Genomic DNA, 15,671 nt, shown 5'->3' with positions numbered 1-15,671 from the left:
GATTACGGAATCAGAACTCTCTCTCTCTCTCTCTCTCTCTCTCTCTCTCTCTCTCTCTCTCTCTCTCTCTCTCTCTCTCTCTCTCTCTCTCTCTCAGCCGTTTACTCAAGCAAATGTCCTTATTATTCAAGCAGAGCAAAGGCGTTGAATAGATGTTTTCATGAAGATTTATAGCCATTCCGTCTCGGTCTCTCTCTCTTTCCCCTTTTTACTTAACGGATGCCTTATACGAAAACACAGCTGATAAAAGTTCATCGACGAAAAAACATGAATAATAAATAAGGGAGGTACAATAAATTAGCCACGATGTGTCAGCGGACTTCTAATACGGACGAAGGTCAAATCACGCCCAACTCCATTGTATCGACATAAATTATAGAGTCGAGTCCCATTTTGGAAAACAGATGATAATAATGAGACGATGAAGGAGGAGGAGGGCAGCTAAAAAGAAACAATAACAAAACACGATTAACGGGAATCAAGGTAAAATCAATTTAGTACAACAGCAAAAACATCTCATCGAAAACGTCACCGCAAACACTTACCCTTTAATTTAAGGAAGTTACCAGGAGACCCGTAAGTATTGCGTGCCGAGTATTGGTAAGGTTAGGTCGACCCAGAAATCGTTTATTCATGAGGGCTATCTGCATAGAATGTCCCCACAAATTATGGGTTTATTTATATTAAGAAGGCTACCGGTTACACTTAGGCCCCAGACAACATAATCCTATTGAGTCTCACCCAACCTGCCTTCATACCTGGCTGTCTGACTGACCTCCCCGGTCTGGCGTAAGCGCTGACAGGCGTCTCTTTCTATGCGAAAAATTTATGACGTGGTGCGAATCTAAAATAAATGGGCGCATTCGAAGCCGTGGCTTGGTTAGGTCCATAAACAAGAGGGATTTTCATGGGCTGGACTGTCGTCCGTTCTGTGAGAATTCAACATTTGTATGCAAATCATGGTTATTCGCCCTGACACAACTGCGCTACCTTACAGATAAGCCCGTCAGTGAGGTATGCAGTTTTGCCTATCACTTGTGCACAGCCAATTATACCGTTCGGAGCTTAACTTCACAGGGGTCCCTTCCACTCAGCTATTTTTTCTCTCAGCGCGCAGGGAACTAGTTATCTCGCGTAGTCTCAAGCCTGAATTCGGTTTTTGCCGCACCAAGTTATTCTTCCATTTTCGTGTTTTGATTGAAAGTACATACACGCACATTCTTGCTTGTAAAATAAAGTTTACATTTAATTTCGTCATTTTTGTAACAAACATGCAAAATTTCAACAGCAACTCTCTTGAGCTACATGGAAAGACCTGCAGGAATTTGAAAAGGAAAAGAATCCTTGTTACATGTAGTTCAAATGGATTAACCTTGAAGTTGTGCTTGTCATTATATAAATTTTTAAAAATCATGAAATTAACTGGAAATTACTTCACTGAAGTAGTAACGTCATTTTAGGTACAAACCTCCAAAGTGATACAATTACTATTACCAGAAACTGTTGAAACATATTTGGAGTATAATTCACATTCCTTAGAAATGATATAACTGAAAACGAGTGTCCTCTATACCGTACATTTTTACTGTAAAACTGTGGGGTGAAATCAAATCAGTCTTCTTGACGAGAGACTGGCGGAAAATAACAATTGGAATAATGAGAGTGAAGGGGAGAAATTTGAATTAAAGTAGAAGTGCATAGAATGGGAAGTCCCATTCGCTAGTTAATTACCGCTTGGGCCTTCTAAAATACTTTTCAGTACTGAAATCTGACTACTTCGGCAATGGCTGTAAAGAGAACAAGTGGACAATAAATAACCACACACGTCAGTGGGGTATACACATTTTACTGTCAGAGCTAAACACACGAGTTCTTTTACTTAAGTGGCTTTCTTCAAGGCATTATTTGATCTCTTATGAGTTTACAGTTTTCGTTAAATGACTTTGTAACTATACAGTATCACTGGTGAGACCAACTATTTTCCATATCACCTAACTTCGTTCTAAGTACCGAAAGCGTTCTGGGCAAAATAATAAAAATTTGTAAGGAAATATACACCTAAGGAAGGATATATAGGCCTAGCCGTAGCTAATGGTAAAATCTAAGACTGTATTGACACAAATGCTTAAAAGTTACTTGCAAGTCCACTTCTCATGCACAGAGTCATTTCCAAGGATACACATTCTAAAATAAAATAGCGACTTCCAACTAGCACCTAGAGATTGACAGACAGAAAGTACACGAATCACTTTCTCACCTCTTGAAATATCTAAAAAGGCAAGCATCTTAATACATAAAAAAAACTTCTGTAAGTCGATTGCTACTCTCCACCAGAATAAGAGAGAGAGAGAGAGAGGTTACACCTTACACCCGGACTATGGAATGGAACGAGTGACGAAAATAAGAGAACAAAAATTAGGAGAACAAAGTATTGTGTTTGGGTGTGTATAAAAATAATAGGACGGACAAGCCAGTGCTCTAGGTTGTACTGTAAAGACAGAGAATGGGGAGGGAGGGGAATTTAGGTTTATCCCCAGAAGAAGAGATGAATACACCACTTGAACTGAGTGTGATTTAACCAAATAAAAAAAAAACAGAGTCGCAATCAGCTCGATGATCGTTACATTTATTTCAAGAGAAAGAGGAAATGCTAAAATAGTTTAAATGTCCTTCATTAACTTAGATACATCCTAACCATATATCTTAACAATAACAGCGGTCAAAGAATAATACCATACCTACGGAACCAAAAGGATGCTGCTGGATATGCAGAAGGACCTAACACCACCTCCTGGTGGATAAGCCAACATTAAGGAATTGTCAGAAAAGGAAGACAAACCTAAGTATGGCATAGACTTACTTGTGGCTGATTGATTGCTTGAAGATACACAGTAGCACCTCAGCTGAACAGATAATGTGGGGGTCTGGCCTTTCTGATTGCTAACAAAGTCCATTAAGTACCAAAGACCCTATAATATGGCCTGCACTTGAATACAATCTAGTTATCTTATATTTAACAGCAATTCCATATAGTTCCTAACCTAACCTGTATTTTACACCTAATCATTTCATGAGATATACTAAATCTATTTCACCCAAAATGGTGGCACAGGAAGAAGCACAGGTAAAATTATCAAAATGTGGAAACTGATAAGTACAGAAGTCCGCTAAGTTGCGGCCCATTAAGCTAGTGTTTACTATATATGAAGCTGCAGACAACTAAGTAACCTAATTCTCTAACTTGATACAGTATTGGAAGGCAATCCTAACGGCATCAGGAACAACACTGGCAGAGGTAAATATCAGATGAGGAACCTTCCAAGTAGATTCTCTCTCATCACTAACGTTCATGGTCTTGATGATACCAGTAGCACTGACCCCCATTTAAAACTATGATGGATATCAATTTGGAATCAAGAGCACAGTCGTCAATTGCCTTTTGTTCATTGATGACACAAAGATATATGGAAAAGGTGCCACATACTTGGATTCTCTTTCACAGACAGTTAAGACCAAAACTAAACTCTGATTTTCTTGCACAAGCAAAAAAATATGAAAATGGAGTTTGGCAATAACAAATGTGTCTCTGTAAATATAGCAAAAGGAATTAATTTTCAGATGAGATAACCATCAAGGATATAGGAGAGACTGACTACAAATACCAGGAAATCCTGTATGCTGGAACTTATTGAATTTCTTTGGAGCAAGGTGAAAGGTGGACTATACAACCTGGTAACCATTGAGAGTATACAGTATTTCCAGCATGATATATCTTGCTTTAATTTCCCCAGTACCTACCCAGAAATCACAATTTTTAAAAGTAAATTGTATTTTTCCTAACTATACAAACCTGAGGTCCTTTACATTAGGAATTACCTATGGCAAAGCTGGACACGGCCATTAAACTCTTGAACAAGGTGGTTAGGCATTAACTACCGCCAGGCAAGCGGGAATACCCACCTGACCAGATGTAAACATTACAGTTTGACTTTTGGTCCAGGTTCTGAATGAGGGGTGGCATGAGGTGGGCATAATATGTAATGTAAAGGACCTCAGGTTTGTATAGTTAGGAAAAATACAATTCACTTTTAAAAACTGTGATTTGTTCCGACACGATATATGAACCGTTAGTCCTTTACATTAGGAAGACTCACTGGTTAGAGGGAGGAATCTGAGTGAGTCTCTTGAACTGACTAGAGTTCTGCACACCTGGGTTACTCCTCCTGGTCGAAAGAGCGAGGAGGAGTACAGTGCCTCTGACATATTGATCAGGGTGTAGGAACTGCAAGATCAAATGTCAGATACTGGACCTTTTTGCTTGAGTGAGGAAACGTAACTCATACGAAACAGACTGGGAAGAATCTAGAGTCGGAGGCAGTAAGGAAAACCAAAGATAGGGTTTCCCTTATTGCCAGTCTCTCCTTCCTCCCCTTGCCAGAGGATCTGCTCCTATGATTCTAGAAGAAAAATAGAATGGGTGCTCGATGTGTAGTCTTACCGCATCAGACGCCAGATCCAGCAAGTACTGGTTCGAGTCCTATTCTTATCCCGAAGGAGGAGGAAGAGAGGCCAGTCACTCTTGGTATCCTTCTCATTTCCAGAACCAACACCTTAGGCAAGATGCTACTAGTCCTCTTGAAGGAGCTGGGTAAGAAAACATAACTTGTTGAGTAGCCACCACAGGACCAAGGAAAAATGGTTCCAAGGGCCTGTGGGCAAGACCACAGGAAGACAAGTGTGTGGTCTATGAGACCATGTCTTGCTTCCAGACCAACAGAAACTTCCAGAAAGCAAGGGGTGGATCAAGCCAATGACTCTGTGAGCTCTCAGGTGAAAAGTACCAGTATCGTCGTCGCCAGCTGCCGAGTACCTCCTTCAATCGCTTCACAAAGCCAGGAGAAAGATGTGTCCTAGACACTTCTTCCTTGGGAGAGATAGTACTAGCAAAACCGTCGACGACATCCAGGTTAGGAATGTCAAGCCTTTTCGGAAAGTACCACAGCTCCCTAATAGGACAAAGTAACGACTGACCTGGATCATGGATACCAAGTCCAAGGAGGAGGGGAACAAGAAGGACTTGAACCCAACAACAGATGCTGATGGATTTGGAGTCCACCTACAACATCTGAGAAGGAGTTAAGGTATTGATCACCTTCACCTGTTCTTCCATCTTCTACGCCAAGGTCGGAGAGAGATGAGAGATGGTCCTAAGAGGCACATCTCTATCTGACGACTCTTGTAAGGGTGCGTACAGGGCACGGGACAGGAACCCTAAACGAGAGTCACATGCCACCCAGGGAACAGTTCCCTGGGACAGCAAGACCGAAGAAGTTTCTCATCCGTACCTAAATCTCAACTGAAGAGAAGGCTACTTCAAATAGAAGACTAGGTTGCAAAGGCCTACGTTCTTGACAAATGAAAGGGAGAGAAGCAACCCTCGGCAAGGGCAAGGAAATCCAGACTTGAAGGGCGACTCTGACCTGAGAAGAAATTCTGTCAACGACACCCACCAGCGAAGACAGATCCAGTCTCTGGGACAGGGTTGCAGAGGACTTCAAGAGATATCCAGCTATATCCATTGCCATTCGGCGAGAGAGCCTATGCTTTCAAGAAAAGCTGGAAGGTCTCCCAGTCCTGAACACACAGGGATGTACTGCCTGAAGAACTGCTTCTTGTGTAGCTGCTACAGGAGGTTGGGTCAAGCAGAACGCTTCTCGATGCCTCGGAAGCAGAGCTATCAGGTCAGGCAAAAGGCAAAGTCTTCCAGCATTTGTCTGTAACTCGAGGTGATCAATGCTTGTGAACCCTTAGCGAAACAGACAAATACGGAAGGAAAAACGTAGATATCGAATTTTTGCCAAAAGGACAGCATGCCTCACCGTAGAGGCCCCTGGGTCTGGATTGAAGAAGCAAGAAAAACTACAGACTTTGTTGTGCAGGGAGGCAACAGAAAGATGGTAGGGATCTCTCAGTCAAGCATTCTCTTCATGAATCTTGGTGAAGAAGAGTGAATAGCCCATTCAGTCCCAATCAATCAAACCCGAGGCCAAGCTTGCCTACCAATACATCCCCACCGGGAATGCATCTGGCTAACTGAGCTGTCAAGTGTGCTATAGAACACTCAAGTACCTGCAAATGTCGACAGATGAAACAGGAGGAGAAAAAGATTCCCTCTTGTTTGTCGATGAATGCCACTACTGTGGTTTTGTTGTTCTGCCTGAGTCCAGGATGTTGATGAGAAGGTACTAATTGTCTCAGTCACACAACTTCCAGACAAAGTCTTACAGGTGTGCACCTATTCCTCGATCGGTGAATCTGGAAGTAGACACACGATGTGAGGGGAATATGCGAGCATATTTGAAGGTTCCTTCAATCAAGCATTAACCTGACTCTTTCCTCATACTTCGAAGAGGAAAGAAGGACGGAGGAATGGAAGCAAACCTCCATTCTCCACCATAGGGAAGCTTCTGCAAGATGACAGGATACCAAGACAATTAGCTCTAGCTGGGCTGGCATTTCCCGAACTGGGAGACATTGAGAGGAAGCAGAATGGAAGTTTACTAAAAAGAATTGCTAAGACCCAAGAAAAATAGATACTTCTTCTGAAGGAATCCATTCCCAGGTCTCAGCAATGTCGCTGCCAGCTCCAGAGACTCGATAAGTATCATTTCATCCAGGCATCAGCAGTAGGAGAACTTCTTCCCGGTCGATACTTCTTCTCTCTTCTCTTCCCTAAAGAGAGATGTTATGCACTCCTCAATCTCAATCTTCTTCCGAAGCCTGGGACTTCTTAGGAGTTGAGGGGGGGGGATGGCTTGAACTCATGGTCGAGTCAAGATGACTAAGACCTAAAGGTCTTGACCATTGTCCAAAGGACAAGGCAGTGCCCTAGTACAAACCTTGATTACCGAGGTATCTGGCAAATCTCTGAAAGAGAAAGGCAGAACCAAGCAAAGGTTCATTCCTACGGGTCGAGCCAACTTGGGACTTGGGACTTACGAAACCAGAGATTCGAACTGGGACAAAGTCCTCCTTCTTAGCACCAGAATTGCCCACAGAACTGCAGTCGGCAAGACCCTCCGAGGCAAGAAGAATTTGTACTCTGTCAAGACAGGGAGAAGCTTGGTGTCTCGACCTGAATGAACTCCTCCTCCGAAGAAAAGAAAACATCTGGTCGAGAAATCTCTCAGAAGCAAGGACCGCGGCAGCCCCCAACACTCTTGGCCCCTTGGGAACAGCAACAGTTGCGAGTGATGAAGATTATTCATTGGGGGAGCCACAGTCCTGTCCCAGGGATCGATGTGCTGACGAATTGGCACAAAGTTCTCCGAAAAACGAGGGCGATTGCAACTTCAAGAAGAAGACCCTCACTGCTTCCAAAGAGTGAAACTCTTGTACCTCTCTCCTCGGAGGGAGACCTTGACAGATCCCAAGAAACCCTCATCGACTACTTGGTTGTACTTGTACTATGAGACAGCTGGGGGACCAATACCCAAAGCACGCCAGGCAGCCAAACTCCAAAGACCACTTCGTCAGAGCTCTCTCAGTCCGTCTCGCGCCTCTCGGAACAACCGAGAGGAAAAGAGAACAGGTGAGGAGAAAGAGTACCCCTACCTGTCCTGCCAGCAAGACCAGCAGGAGAGGCGGACAGTGAGCGATAATCAAATGGAAATTACTGCCACACGGGGGAAGAAGAGTGCTACTGCCACACGGGGGAAGAAGAGTGCTTGTGCCGTGGCAAAGCGCTTTCCTGGGAAGAGCAGAAAGTTCACTCGAACAGAGCCGTCAACCCGATTCGGAAAAACAGAGTGGGACCGAGCCGAGCCGCACTGAACCGAGCCAACCACGCAAATGCGATCCAGACTGGGTGGTATGCGGTGGACTGGGAGGTAGGCGGGGCGAGCCAAGCCAAGCTGAGCTAGTCTTGCAAGTGCGACCACGGGCTGGGCTGGGCTGGCCGAGCCAAGCTGAGCTAGTCTCGCAAGTGCGACCACGGGCTGGGCTGGGCTGGGCAAGCGAGCCAAGCCGAGCCAGTCTCGCAAGTGCGACCACGGGCTGGGCTGGGCTGGGCAAGCGAGCCAAGCGAGCCGAGCCAAGCCAATCACGCGAACACAATTGGAACCAGACAGGGCAGAACTCGTCTGCCGTGAACTAACGCTAGTGTCCCGAACTCTAAACTCCGAGGCTGATACCCCTCGAGAAGAAGGTTCAAGGGGGAATTCTGTGTCTGCTATCCTGCATGCTTGAACCCTAAGGACGAAACCCGGTCAAGCAACCAAAGCAGTTGGCGGGCAGTACTGAGACACCTGGCGCCTCGGCACCCAGACATCTGGGGTCTCGGTACCCAGACACCTGTGTGTCTCAGTACCCAGACACCTGGGTGTCTCCGCATCCAGACACCTGGGTGTCTCGGCATCCAGACACCTGGTTGTCTTGGCACCCAGATACCTAGGTTTCTCAGCACTTTCTCTCGTCCTGCGCCTCTTGTCAGGAGAGTGCTCGTGATTCATAGAATTCAAGCACCCATGAGACTCCCAAAAATCAGGAGTGGCTGCTTTCGGTTTCCTAAGGAATTAAAAAGAGCTAGGCACAGAACCAGTCGTAGACGCAGACTTCTAAGACTGGCAACAAGGGCACGGCCTCTTGAGGCCGCACTCTCGCAGTCCCCGAAATGCCAGACCCCACAGGCGAATGCAAGTCGGTTCCCGGGTAAAGCTAATGAGAGAAGCTTGTCTCCTGGAAGACAGTCACTCCCTTAGAAGTCACGCAGGACTCCTGAAGGGAATCTCTTCCCTGCTTCTTTGGGTGTTCGAACTGATAGGCTCCAGACACCAGTCTGGGAACCCGACCAAGCACTGGTATGCATTCGGGGAGTGCTTGTGGTGCTGGCAGGAAGAGCTGAGACACCTGGGTGCCTCGGCCCTTTCTCTCGCACTGCTCCCGAACTGAACCGGGGAGAGTACTCTCCAGACCAGATCGGGATACTCGATATTCCACCGAACCTCAAGCACTTGGAGCGGCTACGAACGAGCGCCCGAAGCAGCCCCTGTCTTAGAGGCAGAACCTCTAGGACTGGGAACGGGATTGCAAACTAGGGTCTGATAGCCCACAGCTCCCGAAACACAAAACCCAGGGGTATGCGAATCTGTTTCCTAACCCGAAGGTTGGGAAGAGCCAACGAGAGACCCACTGCCTCCTCAGGAGAAGGCAGTCCCTAGACGTCCAAGGGCATCAAGGGGAAAGAAGCAGCCTTCCTCTCCTTTGGCCAGCGGAGGTCTGTCCGGTTCCCAGGAACCCCCTGAACCTCGGGAGAGGAAGGGAAGAGGCAGCAGAAGAAGAAATCGAAGGAAAGTTGAAGAAGATGGCGGCCACTTCCACAGGGTGACTTCCTTCACCTTCACTCCATCTTCTACAGGATGATGGATACAAAACATCGTAACCTCCAGGGCAGCTAGGCAGGAACACAAAGGAAGCAGCCCAGGACATGACCAGCGGGAGAAGCAGCAGGCATGATAAGGATAGCCGATGCAGGAGCTACGGAAGCAGTTCGGAAGGCAGGAGCTACCGCAACGGCCAGGAATGTCACTTCCACAGGGTGACTTCCTTCACTTTCACTCTGACATCTTCTACAGGATGGCGGACATTGTAACCCTCAGGGCAGCTAGGTAGGGACACAATGGAAGCGGCCCAGGACACGACCACCAGGGGAAGCAGCAGGAACAATCAGGACAGCCAATGCAGGAGCTACAGAAGCGGTTCGGAAGGCAGGAACTATAGCAACAGCCAGGAACGTCACATGAACGTGACCAGCAGCAACAGGAATGATCAGGACGGCAGCAGCAGGAGACCAAGAAGAGCTGCCCAGAGACTCGTCAAGTTAACAGAAGCATAACACAGGAAACAGCAGGAGCAGATGGACCACAGATATGCCAGAGGCAGTGCCACAGCATACACGAAGGACAGCAATGACAGCAATCGATCCACATCATGCAAGATAACCCCTGAGATATCCAGCCAACTACTGTTGTGCCTGCAATGCTCACTGTCAACCTGAAAGAAAAAGCAAAGATGATTATTAGAGGGAGACTCCTCTTGCTACGAGGGGAACTCCCCTACGCAGCGAGAGGAGGCCCCTTAGAAGACGTCGCCCAACAGTCCGCGCCGCCCCCTCCCTCGCGGTCTCCACCCGATGAGTGAGCGAAGAGTGCGGAGAGACATCTCTACCGAAGGAGAGATAAGGAAGAACCTAAAGGAAGAGAGAGAAGGAAGGAGGGGAGGCCACCAAGGGCACCATGGAAGCAGAACTTACCGACGACGCCTGCAACCTCCCCTGCAACTCTCTATAGTGCAGGTGGCAAAAACAACACTCAGGACAAGTAGGAAGGAAGTAATCATGCCCTTGTACACGGAGGGCGGGTGCCCAAAGAAGGGAAGCGAACTCTTACATCCCAATCAATGAAGGGGAGCGAAGATATTACATCCCAATCTAATATCTCCGAACATACTGGGGAATGCCTTCAGTGTCTAAATAAAGGGCTACTGGAAGCGAAGCATTACCACTCGGTTACGCCCCTCTAAATATATCCTTGGCCGGGTATTATTTTACACTAGTTCCAACTCATTCTATAATAATTATAGTACAATGGATGCATTTTGCATAAAAAATTATTAAACTTTGTCTCTGAACACTTTTTGGGGAAATTCACCATATCCGAGATATGAATGTTTATATAATCCCCATCCTCGAAAAATTTCCAAGTGTTTTGTTTACTTTAACACAGACACAGTTTGTGTTCTGATGCAAGTTTGTTTTTGTTTAGAACTACACTGTGGTTCTGATGCGAATTTTTTTACCCTTAAAATTGCATTGTGGGTAGTTAGGTGTTATGTCTAGGAGTCACGTGACCTGGTGAAAATCTTACAGGTGTCAGGCATTTTTGCTTGTCATTTGGTTCAAGTCTGTCACAGAGTGAGGCTATGTCCAGACTGTGTTCGTCTTGTAACTTTGATTATTTTCTCTTAATTCACGACTTCTTTGAAAATGAAACACGATGCATTGATTTTTTACGACAACATGGAGTGTTACCTGCAGCAGTACAGTGTCTGAAGTGTAATAAGCCATGTAAATTTAGAAAGGATAAAAACGTTTGGCGCTGTACCGGTTATGTTTCACACAAAAGACATAAGAGAAAATATTGTAATTTTATTGCAAGTGATGGGAATGCACATTTTTAGAAATGGACACTTTTAGATAAAGTTAAATTGCCGTTATGGAAATTGCTGATTTTTCTTTGCCAGTTTTTGAGTGAATTTTGGAAACATCACCCTATTGTTAAGTATTTGAATAATTCATCAAAGACAAGTGCTGATTGGAGAAGATTTTGTAGTGAGGTGACTCAGTTTTGGTACAATAATCAGAAGCCCATCGGTGGTGTTGATGTTGAAGTGGAAATAGATGAAACTCTAATTACTCATAGTATATACCATAAAGGTTGCCCTCTTACCCAGTGTTGGTTGTTTGGTGGTATTGAGAGAACACCAAAAAAATTCTTTGTTGAGACATTAATTGATCCTGGTGCTGACAATTGCAAAGGTGAAACTTTAATTCCTTTAATTAGTCGTTACATTAAACCAGGCTCTATTATTTATAGCGATTCATGGCGTGGTTATAGTAAAATCAGTGAGAGTGGATACACTCATTTTCAAGTTAACCACACAAAAAATTTTGTTGATCCCAATAATCCTAACATTCACACACAAAATACTGAACGATTGTGGTGAGATATTAAGAAGTGGATTAGAAGGCTGGTATTAAAAAAGGGTTTTTGAAACAGCATCTTGCTAGTTATTTATCTATTAAGCACTACCAAGATTCAGTTTTACACCAGTTTTTACTTGAAGCTGCTAAATCATATACACCTTTAAGTAACACTCAGCCACCATCACCCCTAGGGAATCATTTTCTGATGATGACAACAACAACGATGACACTGTAGATGAGCCACAACCATCTTATCCTGGATATAACCCATCAAAACGTTTGTGTCCATCCAATTAAGGTAAATTTATAATTGTTTTTAAAATAATATTGTAATATGATTTACCTCCTGTAACCCCTGTGCCTATCGCGCACAACGCAACATTACCTCTTGTCAGTATATACAAGCTTGCCAAGAATCTTTATAAATGCAGATAAGGCGTGAAGCACCGCTCCACCACCCCCTTGTGGTTACGGGATGTTAGGCTACATTACACTAGCCAACGTTGCCTGACTATGGCTTGCTACGTATGCTATGATTTACCTCATTTTATTCATTAATTCAAATGCTGTTTTGTGTCAACGGTGATTTACCCCACCCAAACCCCTGCTTTCCCAAAGGGTCCCCAACCTTGTTGGATGTAGTAGGGGTGTATAGGCTAGTAACTCAAAAACAACTCATTTCCCTGATGTATTACTATCATAACCATTCAGAACACATTAAAATACAGTACACATGAAAATACATAATTACTTTAGAAAAATGGAGTTGGAACCATTGTAAAAATTTATCCTTGGCCATCAAACCCGAGACACCGACGCAGGGGAACGACAGCTTATGCAAGGTTATCACAAATCATGGGTCTGTATTAATAAATATCAAGCATATGCAATACATACACAGAAATACAGGAAGATCCCACCGGGATGATAAAGAGCGCTCTTTAATGACAGTCAGGCAAAGAGATCTGAAAACACGTCTGCAACGCATGATGGCCAAAAGCAAACTGGAATGTTTACATCTAGGCAGGCGGGCATTCCAGCTTCACCGTAAGTAATTCCTAATGTAAAGGACAGACGGTTTGTATATTGTGTCGGAACAACTCCATTTTCTTCTTCAGATTTCCATAACCACCAGTCACATTACACCCCTCATAATAGTATGCGCAGCACCATCCTAAACCAGGTGAAGTATTATCCAAATCAGCTGATTATTTGATTGTTGCATCTAGACCTTCAGATTAATGGAAGGTTAATGACACAGCCCTAATGCAAAGTAAATGGTTTAATCAACTTTTTATTTCAAAGAGATGTGCTATACTATGTTAAGAAAGATTTAATTAACTTGAGATGCACCCTTATGATTTTCGACGCCCTAGGTTAGGTTAGAATGTGGGCTGGTCATGGGTGGTAAAGCAACCCTGGTGTGGTAGGACCCACTGCCTTATTGTAAATTAGGTTAGGATGTATCCTTTATTTCACAGTTCTCTACAAAAATTAAGGTCAAAATAATTCAAAACGCACCCAAAAACATTAAATATATTTTGCGAAACTGTCTTGGCTATCTAAAAACTCAACAGGAAGCGTTGGGCTAGAAATGTGTCCTGTAAATTCCCAACACCAAATTCCAAGTTTTTTTTTTTTATAAATTAGATATATACACCATATATTTTTCCACTGTTTACTTGGTCTGATCATTTTTTACCACCCCTGTTGGTAATTCACTCATTTGCGACTTTTCACATCCATAACTGTTAGATATACAGGTAGGTTAAGCAAAAAAGTATATGGTTGCAACTACAACAACAATCAAAAACTTAAACTTAAAACGCAAGGTAAATAGTTGGAAAAGCACCTGATTCATGTGTTTGGCAATAGGCTAATCATATATTTACCTTGGTTCTTCATTAATTTTCTGCTGTGCTCATTTTTTCTAACCAAGATTACTGTGCTAACCTTAATTAATCTAACCTTCACAACTATCTTAACTTGCCAATCGTTATTCCTCAATTTTTCCTGCGAACTGGATTTTTTTACCAAGTTTATCGAGAGCTTGCCTAACCAAATCATCTTATTCAACACCCTGACATCGGATGCCTTAACATGACCAGTTACAAGAACAAAAAAAATTGATGTAATATGGAAATGAATGAATCATGACATCTTGGCTACGGAGCAAATCCCTGGGGTGTTTTCAGCATCCAAGACAGTGATAGAGGCGGTGCTGGAGTTGTTGGACAACAGGATGAAGAGATCAGACAATAAATGCCATAAAATACGTGGATTAGGGGTGAAAACGGGTCAACCCAACACCACTTGTACTAAAAAGTAACAATGAAGAAAGGCTGAACAAGAATTAATCGTCTAATGAAAATTACCATGCGAGATCACTAAATTTAATCAACGACTGTCTTACATGTAATACCAAATGGTAAATAATGGAGGTTTGAAAGGAAACATCAAACACCTTGTGATAAGCTTACATTTTTTCTAAAACTTTAACCTTAGGCTACGTGTTTAAGTGAATACGTTATGATTTGGTAATCAACCAATGTACAAACAATACGCTGCATCAATACAAGCTATTCTATTACGCATAAAAACGACTAGGCTATACATCCCATTGTACAAACAGTGCACTGAATCTGTATAGGCTATTCGATCATGTAACAGGAAACCTTCGAGCCTATGTTGCAAAGCTTGAAACAATAATATCTTAGGCTGACCGAAGAAACTTTTGGAGGCAGTCCCAGGAAGTGCACTGCCTCACAAAAAACCGCCGCTGACGTAAAAAAAAGTGCACACATTTAGACTACTCACTTGTTAGATAATCTTGAATCGGTCCAGAAACTGCTGCCCAACGATTTCACGCAAATAAAATCACGATAAACTGTCACTACAACATATATCTACTTTGAAATAAGTGTAACGGTACACTGGTGACGATAACACAACAAATGAAGCCTAGCTTCTCTACTCGGTATAACCGTATGACGATAATGGCGTAATGCCGCGTGAGCTCTAGTTGTCAAGCGGAGCAGTTATCAATAATTAGTAATTTAATTTCTGTCACTATTAAGACCTTTCAAAATATATTATTTGTTCTTTCACACTAATATCGTTCTGAAAATTCCTGCATACTATAAATGTAAAAAAATAACAAATAATAAATAAATTTGTGCACGGAGTAAACAAACGAATAAGTTACAGAATACTTGTCAAAAAGAGGTAGAAACAATCATCAACTTTTCCCTAGAATCACATACACACCTACACACACACACACACACACACACACACACACACACACACACACACACATATATATATATATATATATATATATATATATATATATATATATATATATATATATATATATATATATATATACATATACACACACACACACACACACACACACACACACATATATATATATATATATATATATATATATATATATATATATATATATATATATATATATATATATATATATATATATATGTGTGTGTGTGTGTGTGTGTGTGTGTATTTTGTGTATGTGATTCTAGGGAAAAATTTGTTGAAGAATGTTGCTACCTCTTTTTGACAAGTTGTATTCTATAACTTATTTTGTTTGTTTTCAACTCCGTGCACAAATTTATTTATTATTTGTTAGTTTTTTACATTTATAGTATGCAGGAATTTTCAGAACCTCTCTATAGTTTGTTTAAAGAAAGTGTGAAAGAACAAATAATATATTTTGAATGGTCTTAAAAGTAACAAAAATTAAATTACTAATTACGGATAACTGCTCCGCTTGACAACTTAAGCTTGCGCCATTATCGCCATACCGAGTCTACAAGTTAGGCTGGATATTCATCGTTCTTATTTCACACGAGCAAATCTTTCATGTATTTTTCTAGTT

General features: G+C 42.8%; 1 long non-coding RNA gene across 1 annotated transcript in view; it reads right to left on the bottom strand.

Moving 5' to 3' along the window:
- The window catches only part of LOC136825973 (uncharacterized), a 92,127-nt gene extending 77,349 nt beyond the window's left edge, over nt 1–14,778 (bottom strand). Inside the window, exon 1 of the long non-coding RNA XR_010849500.1 lies at nt 14,579–14,778. This is a non-coding gene — a long non-coding RNA (uncharacterized lncRNA). The remainder of the gene's footprint in view (nt 1–14,578) is intronic.
- Nucleotides 14,779–15,671: the final 893 nt, after the last annotated feature.

The sequence above is a fragment of the Macrobrachium rosenbergii genome, chromosome 40 (assembly GCF_040412425.1).
Source record: "Macrobrachium rosenbergii isolate ZJJX-2024 chromosome 40, ASM4041242v1, whole genome shotgun sequence".
In the NCBI taxonomy this organism is placed as follows: Eukaryota; Metazoa; Arthropoda; class Malacostraca; order Decapoda; family Palaemonidae; genus Macrobrachium; species Macrobrachium rosenbergii.
The sequence above is the reverse complement of the archived record's forward strand: the minus strand, read 5'-3'. Positions and strand labels throughout refer to the sequence as shown.